Raw genomic sequence first — 24,523 nt, 5'->3', positions numbered from 1 at the left:
AGAGAAACTAATGCCACAGTCCAATACATACTGACAACCAGACTAAATTACTCATGAGTATCCCATGGAAATTAATGAGCTAAGTTTGTCAGGTCTAATTTGTCACATTAATTTTACTGGGATTATTCATGAGTAATGTAGTCTGGCTCTCATTCACTACTTATAGGACAAATTCTAAACACTGAGTCCAAGCAGATGTCTGAACTTCTGAGCAAACATGATTATGATTGTAATGCATGATATGCAGTCAATACAGAGCTGCATTTGATCCAGTATACCTCAATACCATATTGATATTTAGATTGCAGGAGGTTTGGCACTCCCAGGATCTGAGCCATGTGGGCAGAGATTCTGTTCAAGTCTATCTATTCTGAACTGATAGTCCTTTGGCTGTTGATAGGGCTGGAGGAGATACACTGAGGAGGGCATAATATAAAAATGCAGTAGCGTAGGGCCCCATCTCATTGCACTCAGTGGTGACTAAGACCTCTGTGCACCTGAGGCAGGGAGCCAAAAGCTGCCCCCTTACAGGCAGCCTCCTCCCCCACTTTCCCTTTTTTAAAATGGGAAGGAATCTTGCTGCTTCACTGGTGTTCCAATAATCTGCTGCCTGAGGTGACCACTTCACTTTGCCTCATGAAAGGGCCGCCCCCTGATTGCACTACCACTTCTCTGAGTGAAGCATGTTGAAATGCACCCACTTCTGATGGTTTGTTATTTTGAAAGAAACTTCTGAACCGAGAATGTTATGAGAAAAGCTAGCCAAGATCCATAAGTATCTCTGATATGCTAACATTGCATGGTTGGGGAGGTGTTTTGTTTTGGTTTTTTGTTTTTTTTTTAACATGCAGTCCCTCATCTGCACCACACATGGCACCCCTGGAGCTCTCCCACTGCAGATGCATACCCCATGTAAATCTGACCCATCTGTCTAGTATCCCAATCTTTGCAAAAGCTGCCAGATTGTTACAAAAGGCCACATGAGTTCAGGCAGTGCTGTTTTCATTATAAGCAGGGGATTTGTTCCGTTGATGTTGGCCTAACTTAGGAAAACTGTTAATGCTTCAGGGATACCAAATTCCCAGCAAGATGCTTGTAACATTTTGGGGTCCATAAAGAGAGACAACAAGGAATGAGGGTTGGAATAAAAACAAAGCTTACTGCACAAAGGGCAGAAACCTTTGTATACGGTACATGTGGCAATACAATTCTACATCCTCCAACCCTTCTTTGTGTGCATTCAGATGTCTACATCTGAGCACTGAAGAAAACTAGCAACTGACCTGAGGTCACACCCTTACATATTTGTTGGGAGGGCAGTGTAAACTTACTGCTTTCCTAGTGGGTCAGGTAATTGATCCCCAGCTGAATGAGGTTGTGTCCTGGGCCAGCCAGAAAACATATGACCACAACAGTATTGTTTCCAGATAAGCTAGACAGCTAAATAACAGCTTTGAAAATCAGTATGAAAGGAGTGTGCAATCAGAAGGTGATAGTACATGTGAGAATGAATGAAGTAGATGTGAGGTAAGGATGAGTCCTGCAAAGGAGGAATACACAATTCTGTGCAATATCCTGGGGAAAGAGTTCCACTAATTTCATAACCTAGCATTTGACATTCCAAACAAGAAAGACATGCTTCCCAATCCTATGCATGTTTACTCAGAAGTAAGTCCCATTGAGTTTGTAGGGTTTTACTCCTGAGTCTCAAAAAAACATGCAATGGGTTATATTATTTTTAAAAAATGTATGACCATTCAACTTGTTTTCATACTGAAATCCACAGATATTTCTCCACACCAGTTTTCTTACTACAGAAAAGGAAACCAGAACTTATATTTTAATATTTTCATTCATTGCTATAAGTTTTCTAATGTAAAGTGTGCCATCAAGTCGATTTTGACTCCTGGTGCCCACAGAGCCCTGTGGTTTTCTTTGGTAGACTACAGGAGGGGTTTACCATTGCCTCCTCTCGTGCAGTATGAGATGATGCCTTTCAGCATCTTCCTATATCGCTGCTGCCCAATAGAGTACCAGCAGGGATTCCAACTGGCAACCTTCTGCTTGTTAGTCAAGCATTTTCTCACTGTGCCACTTAAGGTGCTAAATCAGGAATTAATTCGGAAAAACTGGTACACTTCTAGAGAGCTTGTTTCTAAAGCCCTGACTTCCAGGAAAGTCCAGATTGATTTCCAGGTAATATCTCCTTGTAAGACTTTAGATCTGAGCTACCTAGCAGTGCAGACTGAGTTACCTAGCAGCACTGAGCTTGCTGGATCCGAGGTACCTAGTAGCAGTAATTAGTGTGCAAGGCTACAAAGCTTTTATACCAATTTAAGGGGGTGGGGTGAGGAAGCTGTTTTTCACCCTTTGATTTACCAATTTGGTATAGCTATTGGACAATTAATATACAACAGATTTGTTTAGGAAAACACAATGAAGATCAGGGACATTGACAGCACTGAGCCACCTGAGCACATGCCCGGATCAATTATTTAGTGCCCCAGTCCTCCACTCCACTTGACATTGGCGAATGCATTGGTGATTAATGGCTGCAAATATTGGAAGAGAGTGTTGAATTCCTTTAGGGAACACGGAAAGGTTTAATTATCCAAACTGGGTGGATCGGGGCAGGAGGAGTGGGCTGTGGGCCTCAGCCAGTTCCTCTGAGCCCAGGGCCCAAATCTTTTATGTATCCAGCAATGCCCCTGATCAGAACAAAGGTAACATCAGAAGATTAGTTTTCAAAGTTAGGATGGGGATCAGCCTTATAACATCTCCTGCAAAGAGTGATTTCTGCAGGCCCTGTCTATTATATATGCATGTATGTTGAGTTACTGTGGTTTACTACCCCTCGATTGCATTTCCTGCCAAGTATTGAACTTCAATAGGCCTTGTATATCTCGGTGAAGTAAATAGAATAATCCTTTCTTGAGCCTAAAAGTAGAGGAGGAACATAGCAGCTGTGATACAGAAGCTTGAATATTTGTCATCTTAATGATGACACTATCACCCTCACCAGAGCAGAAGGTAGTGAATAATATTGCTACAGCATAAATGCTATTATATTTTTTAGCTTAGCAAAAGTTTGCTACTTTTCCTGATATTACTTTCGGACTCTTTTAAATTCAAAAAATCCGTGTTAGTAGCGGGGGGAGGAATGATGGTTTTGAAACTCACACTTCCTTCTCTATATATAGATATCAAAGGAGTGTCTTTCATGTAATCATTCTTCTTTGTGGGTCTCCCCAAAGGAGCCAAATCTTCACCGTCAGGGAGCTCAGGGAGTGGAAGTTCAGGTGACATGGTAGCATTGCCCTCAACTCCAAGCAGGAGGCTGTGTCCGTCCCGTAGCTATACACCGACTTCCACCACTACTACAACATCATACACCGGCTTCCACCACTACTACAGTATCATCACCACTACTAGTGCATGTCAGATAGCTATCACACGTAAATAGTGGGCCAGAAAAATGATACTTCCCCCACCCCCACTGAACCAACCACGTGATTAAAGGAGTGCACTAAGAACACACCCAGCAGTATCTCTTTCACAGATGTCTAACCATCCTCCTGGAGTGTTCCTTTATCACATCGAGGATGGATAATCTGAACTGCTGCTTTACATAGGCTCCAGATTCTAATTAACTAGAATAGTGTACTAGTATTTGATGTGCATATGGGGAGTGGTTCCGATGATCCACTGTCCCACTTTCTAAAGGAATGGGAAGATGTCGGGATGTTTGCAAAAGACACCACAACAGGCACACTCTTGGCACATCCTTGTTTTAATCACATGGTCTGAAAACATTATCTTCTAAACTGGCCCAATTATAGTATTTGTGTTCCCATGTTCCTCTGTGAAATCTAATGTGCTGTATATTTCTCTCACAATGGTGGCTTGGTGATGGCTCTGTAAGTGGGGCAACATAGGGCACTGGCAGTAGAAGAATCAGTTGGCAAGGGACAGATGGGATCTAAATTATGATACCAGCTTTGTAAGTAGGTCTGAGGATTCTGATTTGAGGCCAAATTTGTTATCTTTTGGCATATTTGGATCTTACCTGAAGCCATGTGCACAAGCCCACTTAACTGGCCATAATACCTATAAACATGCTCAGGGTTAAGTTCCTCTAAAAATATCTCAGTTGCTGCAGTATCAATTGGCCTGTGGGTTTATAGGAAATAAATGCACTTCCCCAGTAGATATCCTAAATGAACTAGAATGCCAACCCTGTCATAGCCTTTCTATTTCAATACAGAAAGCAATATTCACTATCCTTAATGTTACCTGTCAACAAGACACTGTTTTACTCAGTCTTTTCTATAGCAAGTCACTCCTCATGCACCTTCAACAATACTTGGTGTCTAAGCAGCCTTTCTCACGCTATTGATCTGCTTGCCTTAGCCTGACTGAATGATGCCAAAAGAACCATCGTTGTTTTCCTTTTAGGCAGACATGGGGGAGCTGAAACAGTTGTTTTTACTTAAGGAGGTTCATGTCAACCTCAACAAAGTTTGAAAAGCTCGGTGCTAAAAGGCTGGAGGTGCAGTTGACTGTTCTGCAGCTTGTATAATGTGGAATACAGCTGCAGTGCCACCCCTAGGCATGTCTTCTCAGTCTTAATGTCTTCAGTAGGATAGCTCCTGATGTGCATAGGATTGCAGCCATAGCCCATTTGTAAGATACAAAGTTTTTTGTATCCAATACCAAGCTGAAAACTTTCTTGGTTTTATACTACCAAACTGTAGGGCTACAACAGAAGTTAACATTCTGAGAGCAAAAATCTATGACATAGAAATTCTTCCTTCTCAACATGTAGATACATACTCAGCATTCCTTAATAGCACGCTGAGATCCATAGCCAGAGGCGCTCTTACCCTTGGACTTCAGGGCTGAAGTCCAGGGCCTCCACAGCCCCTGGGGCCCCCCAAATCCTCTTTAGTCTATCCTGGGTGGTGTGGTTGCCCAGAGGGGCATGATGCTTAATTTACGGGGGGGGGGTGCTCCAAAGACCTTTAGATCCAGGCTCCAAAATTACCTACATGCACCTTTGTCCATAGCAAAGTATTTCCTACAGGAAAAGGTACACCTCACCTATAGCTCCTATATCATTACTGTTGATGATTAAATTCATATCCAACCCATCCTCCAAGGAGCCCCTGGTGGTGGGCAAAGGTATCTCCCTGCCTCCCATTTTATCCCTGTGAGGTCAGCTTGGCTAAGATACAGTGAGCTTCATGGCTGAATGAAAATTTGAACCTGGCTCTTCCTGGTCCTAGTCTCTGGCATTCTAACAGTATACCATACTGGCTCATTAGTGAAATGGAAGTGCCTCATCATCAGTGCATAGGAATGGGTAGTCTTTGTGGATGGAGAACAGGATTCTACATATATGGTGTCATGGTCACCACAGTAACCATGGATTTAATTCTGGAGATTAATTCTGGAGTAGGGATGTGCGGAACCAGTCTGGCAGTCCGACGGTCCAGTCCAGGGGTTCGTGGGTTCATGATTGAACTGAACCATACCCACACACCTGGTGTGACTGCAGGTCACAGTCCGGCAGGTCCGCAAACTTGTTAAAAAAATTTTTTTAACGTAAAAGAAGTACCTGTAGCCCATTCGGGGGGCTTGCTGTAGCCACGGGGGGGTGGGTCCATGCAGGTTCCTTCTCCACCCGCTGGCCTTCCTCATCACCACCACAGCCAGGTAAGTGAAGCCTTTTTGGCCCTTTCAGGCCTCTGTACAAGCCAGCGGCTGCCATTTTGGTGGCCACTTGCTTGTACAGAGGCCCGAAAGGGTCAAAAAGACTTTGCTTACCCAGCCGCAGAGGTGATGAGGAAGGCTGGCAGGGGGAGAGGGAATCCGCGCAGGACTCCCCCCCCACACACAGCTACAGCAAGCCCCACCCCCCTCAAAGGGGCTACAGGTACTTCTTTCATGTTTTAAATTTTTTTAAAACAATTTTTTGCTGACCGGTCTGGAACCAGACCCGGGGGGGGGGATTCAATGGGGGCTGGACCAAACTGGCCCGGTTCCGTTCTAGGCCAGTCCGGCCTCATACCGAACCGGGCCAGACGGTTCCGTGCACACCCCTATTCTGGAGATCAAATTGGAAGGCTGTGTTCAAAGAAGCAGAAGTATTGTGCTTGAAGTTGCACCACCATCCATACTGAGCAACTAAACACCATAGCAGTCTTCTGACTGCTTGACTGGCCCACTGGTGTGACACACTGGTTTGCCAGTCAAGCACCATTCTAAAATACTCCCAGCAGAAGATGGAATCCAGACTAAGTAACTCAATAGTACTATACTCTTTGCAAATGATCTCAGATGGTATTAGTGACTGACAACCAGACTAAGTTACTCAATACAGTAGTACTATGCAGAAGTTACCTAAGGGACTGCTAAATTTCATAGGACTTTCTCTCGTAAATGCAGTTATGTCAGCCAATGTTTTTATTTCCTATTTCCTGTGCAACCTGCTGCTTTCCAGCCCTCCCTGGCCTCTCCATCTCTGCAGAGTTCTTATTCCAAACCAAAGGGCAGTTCAGGAGTGGTACTTGGGTAGGAGATGCATCCTACCCAAGTTTGGGAGCTGTTCATCTCCCATTTACCAGTCATATGTGAGTGAAAAACAAGGTGGACCAGGGGGAGAAGTCATGGAGCTGGGTCTCACGATCAGCTAAGCCCATTCTCCCCACACATGAGCAGGGTGGGAGCCCTGGGCGGCTGGATCGGCCACCCACATGATTGCCAGCTCCATGACGGAGCTGGTGGGGGCTGGGGGAGCGGGGGCCAATTGGCCCCTGGAAGCTCCAGCAGGCCCTGTGCAAGTGCGCAGGGCATGCTGGTGAGACCCCTGGAGCTGGGAGGCGGCTTTTTGCCTCCCCTCCAGGGGCCTCCTCATAAGTAGCTGCAGCGTGGAGCCGCGCTACAGCTACTCACGATTAAAAAAAACTGGGTTTGCGGAGCACTAGCTCCACAAACCCGGTTTTAAGGGAGGGGTACTTAGGCGGGTTAACCGCCTGGGAGCCACCAGGCTCGCCTGCAAGCTTGGTGGCTCCCACGATCAGGCAAAATCAGGCCCAATTTTGACTGATCGTAGGAATAGCCCCATAGTCTGCTAAGGAGCAGCTGGGTAGGAGGGTGTTTCCTCCTACCTCATTAAAGAGTTGTGTACAGCTGCTGGGGAGGATAGAGCTCTCCTCGGGTAACCCAAACTTGGGGTAGGTCACATCTCCTACCCAAGAACCAACAGTGTGAACTGCCCTCCAGTCATCCCAGTCAAGTTTTCTTGCAGCCTCAGATAAAGAACAGATTTTCCCTGGCACTTTCTCCTGGAATAAAGTAAAGTGTACCATCAGATCGGTGTCTACTCCTGGAGGCCACAAAGCCCTGAGGTTGTCTTTGGTAGAATACAGGAGGGGTTTACCATTGCCATCTCCTGCGCAGTATGAGATGATGCCTTTCAACATCTTCCTATATCGCTGCTACCCGATATAGGATATATTCCCATAGTCTGGGAAACATACCAGTGAGGATTCGAACCAGCAACCTCTGGCTTGCTAGTCAAGTCATTTCCCCTTGGCACCATTAGGTGGCTTTCTCCTGGAATACATGACAGAAATTCTGACCAGGAGCCAACTTTAGCCTTCTTAACCAAACCAACTCCTTCCATTCTCTTCTTCAACTGTCTGCTCCCCTACCCAGGATTGAGAAAAGAACTGAACCCAACAAAGAACTGAGCACTGTGGAAGGAAGGGAGATGGGTTGAAATACCTAGAGTAGTCTTCTTTTGTAGACAACTTTCAGAGGGTGAGTCATGATAATTTGTTGTAGCAAAAGCAACAAAGAGTCTTGTGGGACATTTATTTCAGCATAAACATTTATCAAACAAATGTGTTGGTATTTAAGGACCTACAAGAGCCCTTCTTGTTTCTTTTGGAGAAGGAAGAATTCTGTGCACTGGCCTTAGCCCAGGTATTGAAAACAGATTCCAGCTGAGTGGTTCTCAGGCACAGGTAGGGGAATCAAAAGTTGGGGGTGGCTACCCAAAATCTGCCTGTGCCTAATAGAGTTACTGGATTAGCTGGGACGTCCCGTATTTCAGCTTAAAATGGTTTGCATTTGTCCCATACTACTATAATTAATTCAATGAAAATATGGGACAAATGGCATTCTGTATAGGACAATCAATGAGGCGAGTCTCATGATCAATGAGACCTCCAGTCATCCCAGTCAAGTTCTCTTGCAGCCTCAGATAAAGAACAGATTTTCCCTGGCATTTTCTCCTGGAATAAAGTAAAGTGTACCATCAGATTGGTGTCAACTCCTGGCGACCACAGTCAACTCCTGGCAACTTCAGAGGGTTTGAAGGGAGAACGGGCTTAGCTACTCTAAATAAAAGTGCAGGGACTGAGCAAAGCTCTTTAATTTTGTGTGGGAAGGGACCGAGCTGCGGTTGCTAAGTTGTAAGAAACAAGATGTTCTGCATATGCTCAGAAGCACTTTAAACTAAGTTAAAATAATGGTTAGCTACCAAGACTAGCAACACACTTTGTGGAACCCTGATGGAAAAGCTACATTTGTACACTGGAGCCCTATCGCCCTCACATGAGGGCTATAGGCCAGCATCAGCCTCAGATGCAAATTGCAGGGGAGCAACAGCAGGAGAAAGGGCATGTCCTCGGCTCTTGCCTGTGGGCTTCCCAGAGGCACCTGGTAGACCACTGTGTGGAACAGGATGCTAGACTAGATAGGCCTTGGGCCTGATCCAGCAGGGCTGTCCTTATGTTCTAAAGCAAAACCTTGTCACTTAACTGGGGTTGTAACCCATTCTCACAGATATCTACTGTAGAAAATGTGGAATACAACTCTTTAAAAAAAACCTCACAGGCATATACCCTGTTCTGACTTTGTTTTAGCATTATCTGCTTTGATAGAAGCTATTTTTTACACATACACATGCCGTTTTAGCTGGATCTTTTTCAGGATAGTGACTAAGACAGCCTAGAAAAAATCTGCATGAACTAACATGTCATGTACTTGGTACAATGTTAGAACTGCCTCATCTAATCCCATTTTCATATCCAGGCTTACTCTCTTCAATGCCCACACATACATGCTCCCCCAGCCCTTTAAAACTGTCCTCTTGCCACCTAGCATTACAGTGTATGAGGCAGCACTTACGTAGTTCCAAAACCTTGGAGTAATTTTGTCCTTCTTGTTATTGCCTGCGATGTGAGAAGGCTGGCATTAGAGACAATTTTAAAGTGATCCTGTACTCTTCCCCACAAGGTAGGGCCATTTAACTTTTATTCTTCTTGAGCAGGTTTCTTTTGCTGGCAATGCCTTGCTGATTGCCTATAACCACTGTGAAAGAAGTGTGGCCATACTGACCTATCACTTTGCTTTGTAGCAGCAGGCAGAACAGTGCAGGAGGGGAAGAAGGGGGTCTGAGAAACATGCAAGAGTTATGAGAAAGAAAATATCTATCTATCTATCTATCTATCAGGCTTAGGTGGTCTGCTAAGGTGGTATGTGGCAAGCTCCGCCCACACAGCAGCTGTGACCATCCCACCGAGGAGAGAAGCAGAGCGGAAGAATGCCCCTGCATCAACTGCTTTCTGTCTCTCTGGTTCTGAGGGGAAGGGCTGGATACCCCAACAACTACAGGAGAAAGGGATGGGGGGAGGAAAGATGGGCAGGTAAGGAAGTTGAGACAACAAAAGTGCTCTGGGTGGGGAGGAGAAAGTGAGCAGAGAGCAAGCACACGCGAGGAAGCTGAGCCCCACGCATATATAAGAGCCCCTGGTGGCGCAGTGGTAAAACTGCCGCCCTGTAACCAGAAGGTTACAAGTTCGATCCTGACCAGGGGCTCAAGGTTGACTCAGCCTTCCATCCTTCCGAGGTCGGTAAAATGAGTACCCAGAATGTTTGGGGCAATATGCTAAATCATTGTAAACCGCTTAGAGAGCTCTGGCTATAAAGCGGTATATAAATGTAAGTGCTATATATGTGGAGGAGGAGGAGGAGAGTAGAGGTTGACTGGAGTGTGGGGAGCCCAGAGCATGTAAGGAGTGCTGAGGAGAGGGAAAGAGGCAGGGGAAACTAGATGCTCTGAGTCTTTTGATAATGTTGCTAAATTTGATAATGTTAATGTTGCTAAATTTGATAATGATAATGCTGCTAATAATGTTGCTAAATAAATAATTTAGTGCATCTATGCCAAATACCCAAAACTGACAACCATAATTTTTGACCTTTTTCAAACTTCAGTAACTAACCATGCTTAAAAGAAAGCCAGCTAATGAGATGAAATCTTAGGATTTCTTCAACTGAAGAAGGTCTCGTGTCTGTGTGTCTGTGTGTGTATGGCGGGGGGGGGGGGGAGAGAGAGAAGCAGGCGTGCCAGGCATTGTATGTTGTATGGTTTGCGATGTTTCATTCCATACAGCAGCCTTAATTCCATACAGCAGTATACATAAATGTTCCATGTATCATGTATCAATGCATTAAACCAAGCGTTCTCCAACTTGGATCCCAGAAGATGTTGGACTGCAGCTCCCATCATCCCCAGCCTTTGGCCACTGTGGCTGGGAATGATGGGCGTTATAGTCCAACAACATCTCTGGACCCAAGTTTGGGAACCCCCACACTAATCATTTTTATTTGCCAAGATATGAACAAGCATATGATGTTCCTCTCTATATTCTAGGTGCAAGAGTGGAAGTGGGGGTGATGAGAAAGAAAGATATGCAGTTCAGATTTATTTTTCAAAGCCTAAAATAAACCATCTCAACTAAAGGCGTGCATAAATAAGCTCTAAATAAGTAAGTCAACAGTTCATTGTATCTTATTGAACAACAAACAAATATTAAAACAGAAATTTCGTGTAATGCATTTGAATAAATAAATAGTGTTTTCTGTTTTAACTTACGCCTGTGATGATCTGATTGAAACATTAACATTCCAGCTGGTTTTGAATCTTCTCAGTGGCAGTTTTTGGAGCACTGTGTGCAGGTGGTGTTACCACCCGGCTTGGCATGATGCTTGCATGTGCTGTTTGAGCCCTTACAAGGGATTTAGCTTGCAAAACAGAGGTTCAGATTTGTCATCCTTGAACCAGAGATAGATTTTGCACCAAACTACACATGACAGGCAGTTCTGTTTTCTGCTGGTTCTTTAAAAAAAAAAAAAAAAATCAGCTACAAGAGGCTGACATTAGATGTGGAGAACTGACTGGGGTAAGGGGGCTTCTTAACTCTTAAGTTCCCTTTATGTGTATTTACTCCACTCAATATCCCCCCCCCAGCTGCTTTTCCCCCTGTCGGAGAAAATATATGGATGGGAAAACAGCTACAGTGGAATGATTTTGAGCAAACAACAGAAAATGAAAGGATTAAACAGACTTTTCTCCACAACACACACAGCTACTCATGATTTCAGCCATGTGCAGTAGCTGCTCATTTAAAAAAAATGCTTTCAGCAGAAGAATTGTGTGGAGCCCACCCATCACTCATAGTTTAGTCCTATCTAATAAAAATAAATTAGCATCAAAGGAAGTAGCAGTTTCAGTTTTATGTTAATTTTCTCTCAATCTGTTCAGGAATTAATCCAGAATCCATTCTCAATTTCTTTTGCTTTGGGATGTTGTAAGACCCATTTTTAATATTTGGTGATTCAACCAGATATTTGGGGTAGGGAATAGTAGAAAGGTTTCAACATGGCCCCATCTGCCCCCCCCCCCCCCCGCCAACAAGGTTCATGGTGGAAAAGGATGGTAGAGAGAAGGTAGCAACAGAGCAACTCTTTCTTGGCAAAGGGGAATAGTTCCAAAATGGCACAAAAGTTATGGACATAGAGGTGGTGTCAGGGATGGGCAGTGGGCCCTTTGGAGGCTCTTTGGGGCTTCAGCAATTGCCCAGCGATGCTTACTGATGACATCAGCCCTGGCTCCAGCATCTCCAAATGTGGTTTCAATCCAGTTAAGCCAGGGTGCACTGAACATTCTAATGAGAGGAGAACAGTGGCATCTGCAGACCTTTGGTGGTATCCACATGTAGACCTGCAACCTTTTGCTGCTGAGGCCTGTATATTTTTATGACATCCACTGTTTGTCTCTACCTCTCATTAGGGGTGTGCAAAAAACTGACTTGGCCTGTTTGGTTTGAATTCGAACCCAATTCAAACCAGAATGGGTAGGTCTGGGTTTGGTTTTGCTCGAATCCCCCCTTGGTTCAGTTCAAATTCAACTCGACTCAAACCGGTTCTAAAAGGTTCTGCATAGGGTATAATGGGGACTCAAACTGGCCCATTATTCCCTATGCAGAACACCTAAGGGCACAAACCTAGGCTGGGTGGTAGGTAACCATGCATGCCTACCATCTACCAAACCCCAAAGCAATCAGACTCTCCTGCAATTTTATATGATTTTTTTATTTTTACATTTTTCACATTTCCCCCATATGGAATAATGGGGATTTGAGGATGCCCCATCTGCCTCCCTGGGTGCCTGGGCACTAAAGTGGGTTTGGGGGCAAGGCACATTGTGCCACAACTTTCCCCTGAAGCCCCAAGCTGGTTGGGTTTATGGGTTTTAAAAAATATATATTTTTAAAGATTTTAGCCTGTTTCAATGCAATAAATAGGAATTGTTCCTCCATTCAGAAAAAAAAACCCCAACAACCATAGTGTGTGACCTTAATTGCTGTGAACTCTGTGAGTTCACCATGGGTGCCTACCACTAACCCCGGTTTTGTGCCCCTGAGTGCTTTGTATAGGGAATAATGGGCCGGTTTGAGTCCCCATTATACCCTATGTAGAACCTTTTAGAACTGGTTTGAATTGCCATGTGGTTTCTGTGGTAGTTGGCACCTATGGGTGCCACCCACCCACCCTGGTTTTGTGCCTCTAACAGGCTGCAGTCCAACAGGCAGTGACTCAACTAAAATGACACCAAGCTGAAAACCAAAAGACAATCACAGATAGAGACGTGCCAGGCCAGCACAACTGCAAAACCAAGGAAACCAAACCAAACATCAACTACTTCTGCCACAAACACCTAGCAAGAAATACACTACGGCACAAGGCAGCAAAACCAACCTGGCAAGCAAACTGCAAAGGAAGAGGGCAAGGCAAAAACAAATCCCATTGAATAAGAAATTTAAATAACGCACCTTGAGATTTTCTCTGCTCCTTTCTCTTCTCGCATGTGGTGTGCCTACAAGGAAAATCCGCCTCAGACTGGAAGGTTCACACATCTTTGCTGAAGGCCGCAGAGGCCCCAGATACATGTTGGCACCAGACCACTGATTCATCATTGGTGGTGCATGTGTTGGTGAGTGTATATAATTTACAAGTACATACACACATCCATCTATACAGCTGTAATATTTGCACACCAACTATCTACAAAAACCAAAGCTTCCAAAACATTATCTATACAAAAGAAAGAAACCTCTAGTCTCCACCACACCCACCCACAACAAAAACCTTGACACATGCATGCACGCGCACACACACACACACATCTGTACAATACATCTACACATTTACAGCAGCTAGTTCTACATATTCAAATAATAACAGTTCTACACATTTGAAGATTTACATTTTTTTTAATCTACATTTTATAGTCCCCAGCCTGCTGCCTCCCCACAACACAAGTCACCTATGTATCCATTCAAAAATCTACACATTTGCAAATCCACACATTTACAAATATACAGAGTGCCACACTGGCACAACCGCCTAGTGTTTATGTGTGCGCCCACAGGCCCCCGAGTGCTGCTGGCCCAGTAGAACCAGGGGGGTGTTCAACATCATGGGTTACGCCAATGGGGATGTGTGTCCAGCTGCCATGTCACAGCATTAGTGAGGATTCTGTGACATGGCATGGCTGAAGAAGGAAGAGGGGGAGGGCAGGGATGAGCGGAAGCTGTTGCCGGGCAGGTGACTGACACCATGGGTCAATCATGGACCAACCAACCACCCAGCTCAACATCCAGCTCGGGGTAACCCAGAGGGAGGGGTTGACCTTGAGGAACACCAACTGCTCGACCAAGCCAGGGGCCAACTGGGACTGAGAGATTGTTACCACGTCGCCAGCACGTGAAAACACCTGCTCACTCTGGATGCTGGTTGGTGGGCTGGAGAGGAGGCGCGCCATGTCTGGTCACACTTGGTGGTGGGTTGCCCAGAACTGCACGTGGTCCATTTCTGGGTTTTCCTCCATGTACTGCACAATGCATGGGGCAGCACTGGTGGGCCTGGTAGGCCGAGCCACCCGCAAACTGGACAAGGCGCAAAGGAACACCCGCTTAAACCACTGGGCTGATTTAGTGGGAGGAACTGCCTGTTGTGTTGGTGCCACTGCCTGGGATGCCGTGCTGCTAGACTGGGAAGAAGAAGTGGTGGGAGATGAAGGGTCACCCACACTACTGCTGCTGGGTGTGGGTCACACATGCTCAGGGGGGCACACCATCACCACCCTTCTAATCTCTGGTCTGACAATACTCCTCCTTTCTAACTCTCTGGACTAGGAGGTCCCTCCACCTGGGTAAGTCATCCGCACAAACAACATTGCCCTTGATTGTCAGGTCCAGAGACAAGACAGGACATACTACTCTCTGTCATCCCACACACCAACTAGCCTGTAGAGAACCCTGTTCCTCAGCCTTCCAGCCAGTGCATGCCCCTCTGGCATGGTCAGCAAGGTCCGGAGTTCACCCATCAGCTTTCCCAGGAGAATAGCCGTGGGCAGGGCTTGATTCAGAGGAGTGGTGTCGCCACACAAGTGCTTCGTGGCAAACAGGAAGGGCTCAAGTGCCAATACCATCTCAGACATGAGCTTCCAGTCTGAGTTGGATAGGTTGCACATGCCCAAGGCCTTGTTCCTCACCAGGTCATCAAGGGCCACCTCCCGCTCCAGCAGGCACTGGAACAAGAGGAAGGTGGAGTTCCACTGGGTACATCTGTACATCTACATCTGTAGGGATGAGATGGTGAGGAGGGCCATGGTCAAGTTGCCACTCACAGAGTAGGTGCAGAGTAGGTGCTGGACTTCTCACTCCAGTGGAAGTGAGTTGCAATCTTGTGGGCCTTGTCTACAAGCACAGCTGTGGCAGCAACAGAACCCTACATGGGATGGCCCTGTTCCTTGGATGCTTTCACCTCCTTGAGGCCAAGAGCACCCCTGACAGCTAGATGGCACATGTGCCATGCAGCGTATGTTCACACACTCCAACACTGACTCTACTGCTGTAGTGACATTTGAGCTATTGTCTGTCACAATGAAGCTCCAGGTGAGGTGTGGCAGCCCACCTATCTACTCCTCAGCTTGGTGGCCGAGTTCCTCTGCCACATCCTCCTTGGTGTGTTTGACTTCCAAGGTCTCCATGTGCAACCTGTGCTCAAATGCAGTGTGGGATACGCTGGAGCCAGAGGCAGCACTGGAGGCCCCTTCTCTCTCTAGGCCCCACCAGTGAGCCAGGAAATAAGTGGGCATTCCACTCACACTGTTCCAGAGATCAGTGGTGAAATGCACGCTGGTGTCAGCCAGCACTGCATGCAGCCTGGCTGACATGAGCTCCCTGCATCTCGCATATAGGGAGGGGGCCATGGTCTGTATGTACATGGTCCTTGAGGGGATCATGTAGTCGGGCATGAGAGTCTGGATAATCATGTGGACAGCAGGGCTCTCAACCACCTGAAAAGGTTGGTTGTCAGTTGCCATCATCTCCCCTATGAGGTGGGTGAGACGAGGTGGGTCCACATGACCAGGATGCTTCCTGCCCGATGACTGTGTTCACCACTTGACCAGCAGCATGCCCTGCATCAGGGAAGCCTTCACATGGCCCTTGACAGTGCTAGCTGAAGGCACAGTAGTGCTGTCAGTGGAATCAAGAAGATCTGGGTGATGCCATCGCATATGTCACCTCATGGAGGTCATCCCCAGATGCTTAGCATCCTTGCCCCGACTGACTTGTGCCCTGCAGTGAACACAGTGAGTAGCGGTTGGGTCATCTTAAGGGATTCCAAAATGATACCAAACAATGTTGCTCTGGGTGGCCTCGGACATCCTGAACACCTTCTTGGGCCTCTTTGGTGATGTGGGGGCTGCTGGTGGTTGCCCACCACAGTCACCCACCCCCCTTCTGCCCTGCATGTTGGAAGAAGTGCCCAACTTAAGCTGAGGGGGCGCCTCCACCTCAGCAACAGACCCTTCCTCCTCAGAGCCAGACTGGGAGGTCCCAGTACTGGACTCTGCCATGACCTGGGCATCATCAGGGCTTCCCCTACTGAGTGGTGAGAGGAGTGTTGAGGGAGGCACAAGTGGGAGGGAAAATCTCACTGCAATGATAGCCATCAAACCTCTACCCTCCACTCCCAGCACGGAAGCAGCTTCCCTAGCAGGATAGCCCCCCCCACACACACACCTGCCGGGCTCTGCACGAGGTGGCAGCACTGGTGGTGCACCCATTGCTGGCTCAGCAGCAGCAGGCTCCTCTAGATAGGAAAGCCTTTGCGCCACCACCTCACCAGCGGCAAAGAACTCACCAATGGGGACCTGTGGGACCCCGTGCTGGTGTCTTCCCTGCCCCCACCCTGGCCTCCCACACCAGGTTGGAGACCCCTCCCACCTCTGCCTGCCACCCTGCTATGAGCCTTGCTCACCACATGGTGCTCAGACATGACCTCTGTGAGTGTGGGCTTTTGAAAAGGCGCGGGTGGGGGGACAAAAACCCCTATCCAAAAAATCCTAAACTAAACCACACACCTACCCACCTACCCACCCACTCCACCCACAACTATAACACAATACAAATACAATGGGGGCAACTAAAGGGGACCTGAAAAAACAAGAAACAACCTGTGAAAACTAAGGACAAAGGGGGCACCAGAGGGGGAAAAAACCCGTACCCCTCATTGTCCTGAAAAATCTTCTGCCCCCTACACACTGGTCGGGGGGGGGACCTTACCTGTCCAATGGTGGCTGGGAGCAGGCAGGCACAGCTGGGGCGGGGGGAGGGGAGTGGAAGAGCAGGCAATGTGCTAAGCATAGCAGGAAGAGGGTTACAAAATAAAAGCACCTGCTCCCAAGAAAACAAGGACCCCCAAAAAAGAAACACCCCAAAATGAAATAAATCAACTGAGGCTGCTCAGGAATCTTCAACTCAGCCCAGAATTAAAAGCATCAGCCAGTCAGTTATAACAGCAAACAGGAAGGGGGGCAGGGGGATGAACCAGGGAATTGGACCCGAGAGGCCTCTCAGGCCAAAGGACCTGTGGCCCCCTGGCAGTGGGCACAGAGCAGGAGAGACAGTCACACACTCAGAAAACAAAATAGCCAGCAGCAGCATCAGTCATACACACACACTCAGCCAGGGAAAATTACGTTGGAGAAGAGGGAAGGCAGAGTGGGGGGAAAGGGGGCAGAGGGGACTGGGGAGACCTCACAGCCACCGGCACAAAGGCAGAAGTCCGCAGCCAAATTCTCTCACCAGCAACAGCCAGCAACAGCAAGCTGCAAGAGTGATTTTTACAAGGCTTATCTTTAACTAGAGCTTGAAACTCCCTCCTTTTGGAGCCTCCACTTTTGCCCTCCCCCATGGCCAATAGGGTGCCAGTTCTCAAGGACTGGCACCACTGGAAAACCTATCAGAGAGTCAGAGCATCTGGCCAATCAGGGAAGCAGGAGCTCTGCAAATGAAATCAAGCAAGACAAGTGACACAAAATGGAATCTAGGACCTAAAATGGAGGCTTGAGCCTTTGAGCCTCTTCAAACCGGTTCAAACCAAACCAGGCTTGATTGGTTGGAACTCGCACTGGCATTGCCAATGCAATGCCCTGTTTGGTCCGAGTTTGAACTTTTGAACCAAACTGATCTGAATTTGAACCAGTTCAAATTCAAACCCGTTTGAACATCCATACCTCTCATTTGAGATGGGGCATAGGATATGGGTAGGGTTGCCATGTCTCCTAGAGGATAACTCTTTAGCCCTTGTTAATTCATTTAACTGAAGCTGAACATAAAAAGTGGTTAGATAAAAACAGTTGGCTGCCTTAAAGTCTGTATGTGAAGAACAGCACTGTAACTCATAGGGATGATCTTACTCAGGAACAAGCAGTAGCAGGACCATTAGGCCACAGGGATGGGGTCATAGCTCAATCATAGAGCATCTGCTTTACATGCAGGAAGTCCCTGATTCAGTCCCTTGCATTTCCAGGTAGGGCTGGGAGAGACTCCTGCCTGAATCCTTGGAGAGCAGATGCCAATCAGTGTAGACAATACTGAGCTAGATGGACCAATGGTCTGACTTGGTATATTAAGGCAGCTTTCTGTGTACGTATGAAAAGACAGCTTGTAACCTTCCCACCACCTACAAGTAAGCTTAAAGGAAAGGCTCTTTCTAGGATCTTATTAGAGGTTCAGCTTAAGGGTCCTCTATGAATTGCACAGCTTGTTCATTTTTTCAAGCAGACGAGAATGTACAAAAGACATTGTTATGTATATATGTATTTATTTAGCGCCATCAATGTACATGCTGTACAATGTGGTGCTCTACACAGTAACACAAGCAATAAATGTCAGAATTCTTGCCTATGGAACTTAAAATGGGCCAATTCAGATGATGCATCTGTTAGCTCACTCAAACCTGTGGCAGAGGAATGAGGGTGCACACATCTCTCATCCACTGTGCTGCCAGGAGCATGGTGCAGGCAGTACAAGCATGCACATGGCTGGAGACTGGGGTAGAAGGGTGTGCTTGCACCCTTCTATCTCAGTATTAGCCCAGGTAAAAAAACCTCAGGCTACCTGGCCTGATCTCTGGTGTTCCACACGAACAGGGCTGTGCAAGCCCAGGTAGGGCTGCTCGTGTGCATCCCTCATTGTCTTTTTTGTATTTGGCATGGCACATGTGTGCAGGGAGGTGGAGTCGTGATCAGAGCATGAGGTTGGGTGGCTCTTCCTTTTCTTTGGCCACATTTCAGTTTATGATGACTGCAGCTTAATCCATTGTCAAACATTTAGCTCTTTGAAACTATAACCATGTTGTTATTGGTGCATGATAAATAGTGCCATCATAGCATCAGCCAAAGCCATCCAGAAATCATGTTACAGTTATTCATCTGTTCCCTACATAACATTTGAATGGCAGAAAAGTCACTGGAGCTATCTGTTTGCAAGGCACAACAATATTATATTTTACAAGAGAAAGCTGATATTTGAGATGAGAAAAGACTCTGTATTTCTATACAGTATATTCTGTATGAAAACATCCATTTTACCCTTAGCAAATTGTCAGGGGGAAACACTCAGCCCTGCTGAATTCTACTGCAGTGCTTCTTTTTCAAAGGTGTGTTCTAGTGACCTCTCAGCCAAACTACACGAAGGACGTTGAACCCACTCTTATACCAAATATATATTCTTAAAAGAAGATTATTGACGGGGGGCAGAGGGTCAGGATTGTGAGAAATAACCAGGAGTTTTTTATCTGGGTCCCCTTATTATATTGCCTCTGCTGCAGAGGCTACTTTCTGTGATGCAAAGAGAACATCAAAAGGATGCTCAAAGCAGCTCCTCCCCACAGCAACATTGCCTCAGTTTGCATTTGCAGAAGTGGGGGTGGTCGTGTTAGAACATAGGGATAGAAGAATCTTACTGGATCTGCCTAGTCCAGCATCTTGTTTCCCCCAATGGCCTATCAGATGTTTCTGGGAAGCCCACACAAGCCCACATGATGGCATGCTTTATGTTGTTCCTCTGCAACTGGTATTGAAAGGCATACTATCCCTGTATCTGGTGGCAGCACATAGGCTTGACCTCCATGGATTTGCTAATCGCCCTTTAAATCCATCTGGCTGATGGCCATCACCCCATTCTGCAGCAAACAATTCCATAGACTAATTATGTGCAGTGTGAATAAGCATTTCCTTTTGTCTGCTACCCTTGCTTTCTGAAATTTTCAATCTGTTGTTCTTGCTTGTATTTTATTTCAACTAAGGTTGAATTGTTCTTAAATTGCTGCTGTTTAGCTGTCTTGGGTGAGGAGAAAGAAAGCTTGGAGAAAGCATACAGAAAAGTGGGATACAAATATTTTCACAAATAGCTCTCAAAATCTTTCACTTCTTCAGTGTTTGAAATGTAAGGTCAATATCTGCTCGAAAGTCCTCAAATGCAAGCCCTCTGGAGATGAATGGGAGCTGTGGTCTTGTCCAGTTCCAGATATATACAGCCTCCAGATGTTTCAATTGGGCCTGTACTGGAGAACTTCCTAGTGGATTATTTTGTCTGTTTGTTTTTATTTTATATCCTGTCCCCTCCAGCACACTGCTGATCGGGGTGGCTTACAATAAAAGCATATATTCATAAAACCCATGACAAAGGAATAAAAGTGTAAAATATAATAACATGCAACGAATCATCCTAAAACACAATAAAAGACAGAGTAAATAATATAAGACAAGTAGAGCAGCAGCCAGGCTTAAAACAAGATGACAATCACAGCCATTCTTTAAAGCTTCTTTGAAAAGCAAGGCTTTTAAGTTCTTTTAAAACTAAGCAAAGAAGGAGACTGACGGCGCCTTTCTGGGAGGATATTCCAAAGATGAGCCACCACTGAGAAAGCCCTGTTCCTGGTCCCCGCCAATCAGTTTTTGTCAATGACAGGGCCACGAGCAGGACTCATAGGAAGCTGCCTATTACTGAGTCAGACCACTGGTCCATCTAGTTCTTACTGTGCCTTACGTGAATATTACTTACTATGCCTTACCTGAATATGACAGTCTGAACAGGTGTCTGAAGGCAGTGAATGAACTGGACAGTGGCAAGCAAACGGGTCCAGATAAAATAGAATTGTTGAGAATGAGTGGCCAGGTTGATCTAGAAACAGATGAACAAGCTGTTCTGGTGGATGGGTGAGGATCATACTTCCCAGAAAGGGCAGGATTACAGCTTGGGTGTGTTTCTGCACCGGCTTTGCTACTTGATGCACAAGGTGATGCACAAGAGTGCCTCTTTCCATTTTGTGTGTCAGATACATTATTTCCTGGAAAACAGGAATCCAGCCACTGTAAAACATGCTAAACTTAAGACTTGCCTATTTGTGGTGTAGCATTTGAAAACTGTTTGGAAACTGCTTGGAAATTCCAGCTACTCCAAAATCTTACGGCAATGCTCTTAAAAGTTAGCAAAGACAGCATAGTACACCTGTTCTTCTGCATTGGTTATGTTTGATCCAGGCCCAGTCACAAGTACTGTTTTATTTTTAGAGATGACCCAGACCATGTTATGTGAACAAGTGCTTCCTCCCATATGTTCCTCCATGTGAAATCTGAGGTCATCTGAACAGGGTCTGATTAGTTGCCACTCATTTGCCGAAGTACAGTCGGGCCTTTTCTGTGGTGCCACCTTTTCTTCGAAACATCCTTCCCAGGAGAAGCACCTAGCAACTCTGTTACAAGCTTTTAAACACAGTTTAAACCCTTCATCTTCCGAGTGAATTTTGTATTACACTAGTGGGAATTATATTCCAGTGCTTAATGTTTTAATTTTGGTGGTTGTTGGTATGTCTGTCGTTTTGATTGTGTTTTAATTGTTTTTTGTTCTAAGCCACTGCAAGAGCCTATGAGCCCTTTCTCATGACCATGGAGAAAGGGCTCCACACTGCTGGGGTGAAAGCCTTAATATGCTTACCTTCCCCGCAGACAATCCTGGTGTTCTTACTGGGTGAGTGGATCACTCGCCCAGACATTTGTTGGCTGCTACCAGTAGCTGGGAGGTTTGGGAGCCGGGAGGCCCCTGGAATTCCCATCATTCACAAAGTGAGTGTGTGGTGCATTATGGGTAGCCTCCCAATGCCGGCCGAGAGCCCCACAGTCTCCCAGCCCTGACTGCAAGCTGCTGGGGCTGGCAAACAATCAGCAAAATGGGGTTAAGAGAGCACTCCTTCTCTTAACCCTGTTTAAGATGGTGGCTGGCTTTCCAGGGTTGCCGCTGAGGCATCATCAGATTTGGGTATGATCCTGATGGTTTTCATGTGTGTGCAAGACCAGGCTTGGCTTCATTAGTCCAGTTTTGGCTGCACGTGAGAACAGCCTCTATATGCTGAGCAAACATGTCAGACACGTCTAACATGCCTAAATATCCATGGCTGTTTAAAAACCTGTGAAGTCCTACTTTTTACCATTTAGAGATATAAAAATAGCAAATCATTTTCCCTTCCTTCGAACCACTGTCAGAACAACATTCTCATTCTCCCACTTTTCCTGCTATTTGCCAATTCGTAATTATAGTATGTAAATACACAGCAGAATGGGTCTTTGGTTAATCAAATTGATTTAATTGCTGAATCCCCCACAGATGAATGTGAATGGAGTCTTCTCTTTTCTCATTTTTTGTTGGCAAAACATAGCCATGCGCTTGACAAAAAACTTTTTACCAAATATGGAGGTAGAATTGGAATAAATCTTATAAGAACATTGAAGACACATACCTATAGTCAGGTTAAAATAAATTTAACAAATATATTCATTTTCTGAAGTCTTATCCATTGCAACAGTTGAGGACATGTGCCTCAGAGAACCATAATTAATTTAATTGCCAATATCTATTCTATATGCATTCTAAATAGAAAAGTACTCTAATTTTGATGTTCTGACATTCCTTTACCCAAAGTGCATAGTTTATAAAGTAAGAAAGTGCCAGAAGAATAAATCCATACAAGAAAATAAAGAGAGAGAAGAAAGATAAGGAGTAGGAACTGAAAGACCAAAAGGAGAAGTTTAAGAGGAACTAAAGAAGAGCAGAAAGGAACAGAGAAACATGGGAAATTAAAAAAAAATCAAATGGACTGAAATTAGTTTTCTTACTTTAGTTCAGCACAACATTCATTCATTCATTCATTCATTCATTCATTCATTCATTTATAGTTCAATTTCTATACCACCTTTCATAAAATGTATCCTAAGGCCGTTTACAAAAATTAAAATACAATAACACTCTATATTAACCACATTTAAAGCTGTCATTACACACTGCTTTCTCGTTTGTCTCTTTCCCATCCTCCTCATTCTTCTCTTCCATACTTTGTGGCTCATCTAATCTTCCCTCCTGAGTAACATGTGAGTATTTTTCCAATTCCTATAACTGAGCATCTTTAAAATGTGAGTCACAGGACTCATAAGAAGGAAGAACAGCCCTGCTGGATCAAGCTCAAGGCCAGCATTCTGTTTCACAGGTTGGCCCACCAGATGCCCCACGAAGCCACAGGCAGAAGCTGAGGACATGCCCTCTCTTGCTGTTGCTTCCCTGCAACTGATATTTAGAGGCATCTTGCCTCTAAATCATCTGAGGTTGGAGGTGGCCTATAGCCCTCAGATTAGTAGCCATTGATAGACTTGTCCTCCATAAATATATCTAAACCCTACATAAAGACATCCAGGCTAGTGGCTGTCATCACATCTTGTGGCAGAGAATTCCATAGGTTAATTATTTGTTGCGTGAAAATGTACTTCCTTTTGTTGGTCCTAAAATTCTCGGCATCAGTTCCATGGGATGACCCCTGGTTCTAGTTTTATGTGAAAGGGAGAAATATTTCTGTCTGTTCACTCTCTCCACACCATGCATAATTTTATAGACATATAATTTTATATGTTTTCCCTCTGTTGTCTTTTTTCCAAAACTAAAAAGCCCCAGGTCTTGCAGCCTTACCTCGTAAGCAAGTTGCTCTCAGCCCCTGATCAACTTGGTTACCCCCTTCTGCATCTTCTCCAGTTCTATAATGTCCCTTTTGAGGTATGGTGACCAGAACTGTACACAGTACAGGTGAACTCCATTCTTCACTACAACCGCATTGTGGCAATGGGAAGGGGATGGTTGGGTCAGTTCCTGGAGACTGTTTTAAAAGGCAGGAAATGGTGGATATAATTAAAATAAAATGTTGTATCATGCTCCACAGGTCTCCAGCTGTCCTGCATTCCCCCAGAAATAAAAAATCCACCATTTTCCCACCATTTTTCATGAAAGCGTTTTTTTTTTAACCAAATTAGCCACAAACTGGCTCCTCTTCACAAAAAGGCGGCAAGAAATGATCTCCAAGGTCATTTCCAGCCATCCCAAAATCACAGATTGATTGATTGATTGATTGATTGAGTGCTGTCAAGTCAGTGTCGACTCTTAGCGACCACAGAGATCAATTATCTCCAGGATGATCTGCCTTCAACTTGGCCTTTAATGTATCTCAGTGGTGCATTCATTGCTGTTGTAGTCAAGTCCATCTACTTTGCTGCTGGTCGTCCGCTTCAATTTCCTTCAACTTCCCCCAGCTTTCCCCAACTTTTCTCAAGTGAGCTGGATCTTCACATAATGTGTGAAGGAGGGTTAGTTTTGGCGGTTTGCTGCCGGGAGCCACGCCGCTCCCAAGGCAGTACACAATCGTCAAAAAGTGGGCTCGGGCCCCTTAGCCTGCTTTCTGGCGATCGTGAAAATTGCCTCATAGTTTGGTTAGA

General features: G+C 45.6%; 1 long non-coding RNA gene across 2 annotated transcripts; it reads left to right on the top strand.

Moving 5' to 3' along the window:
* The first annotated feature begins 5,831 nt into the window (after window positions 1–5,831).
* On the top strand, window positions 5,832–10,896 carry LOC128352491 (uncharacterized). Of its 2 annotated transcripts, XR_008320447.1 has the most exons (4): window positions 5,832–5,935; window positions 7,720–7,824; window positions 9,524–9,716; window positions 10,727–10,896. It is a non-coding gene; the product is annotated as an uncharacterized LOC128352491 (long non-coding RNA). The 2 variants fall into 2 exon arrangements; XR_008320448.1 differs by lacking the exon at window positions 9,524–9,716.
* The last annotated feature ends 13,627 nt before the right edge of the window (window positions 10,897–24,523 follow it).

Source organism: Hemicordylus capensis, chromosome 3 (assembly GCF_027244095.1).
Source record: "Hemicordylus capensis ecotype Gifberg chromosome 3, rHemCap1.1.pri, whole genome shotgun sequence".
Classification (NCBI taxonomy): domain Eukaryota; kingdom Metazoa; phylum Chordata; class Lepidosauria; order Squamata; family Cordylidae; genus Hemicordylus; species Hemicordylus capensis.
Note: the sequence above shows the minus strand (reverse complement) of the source record. Positions and strands in the feature narration are given on the sequence as shown.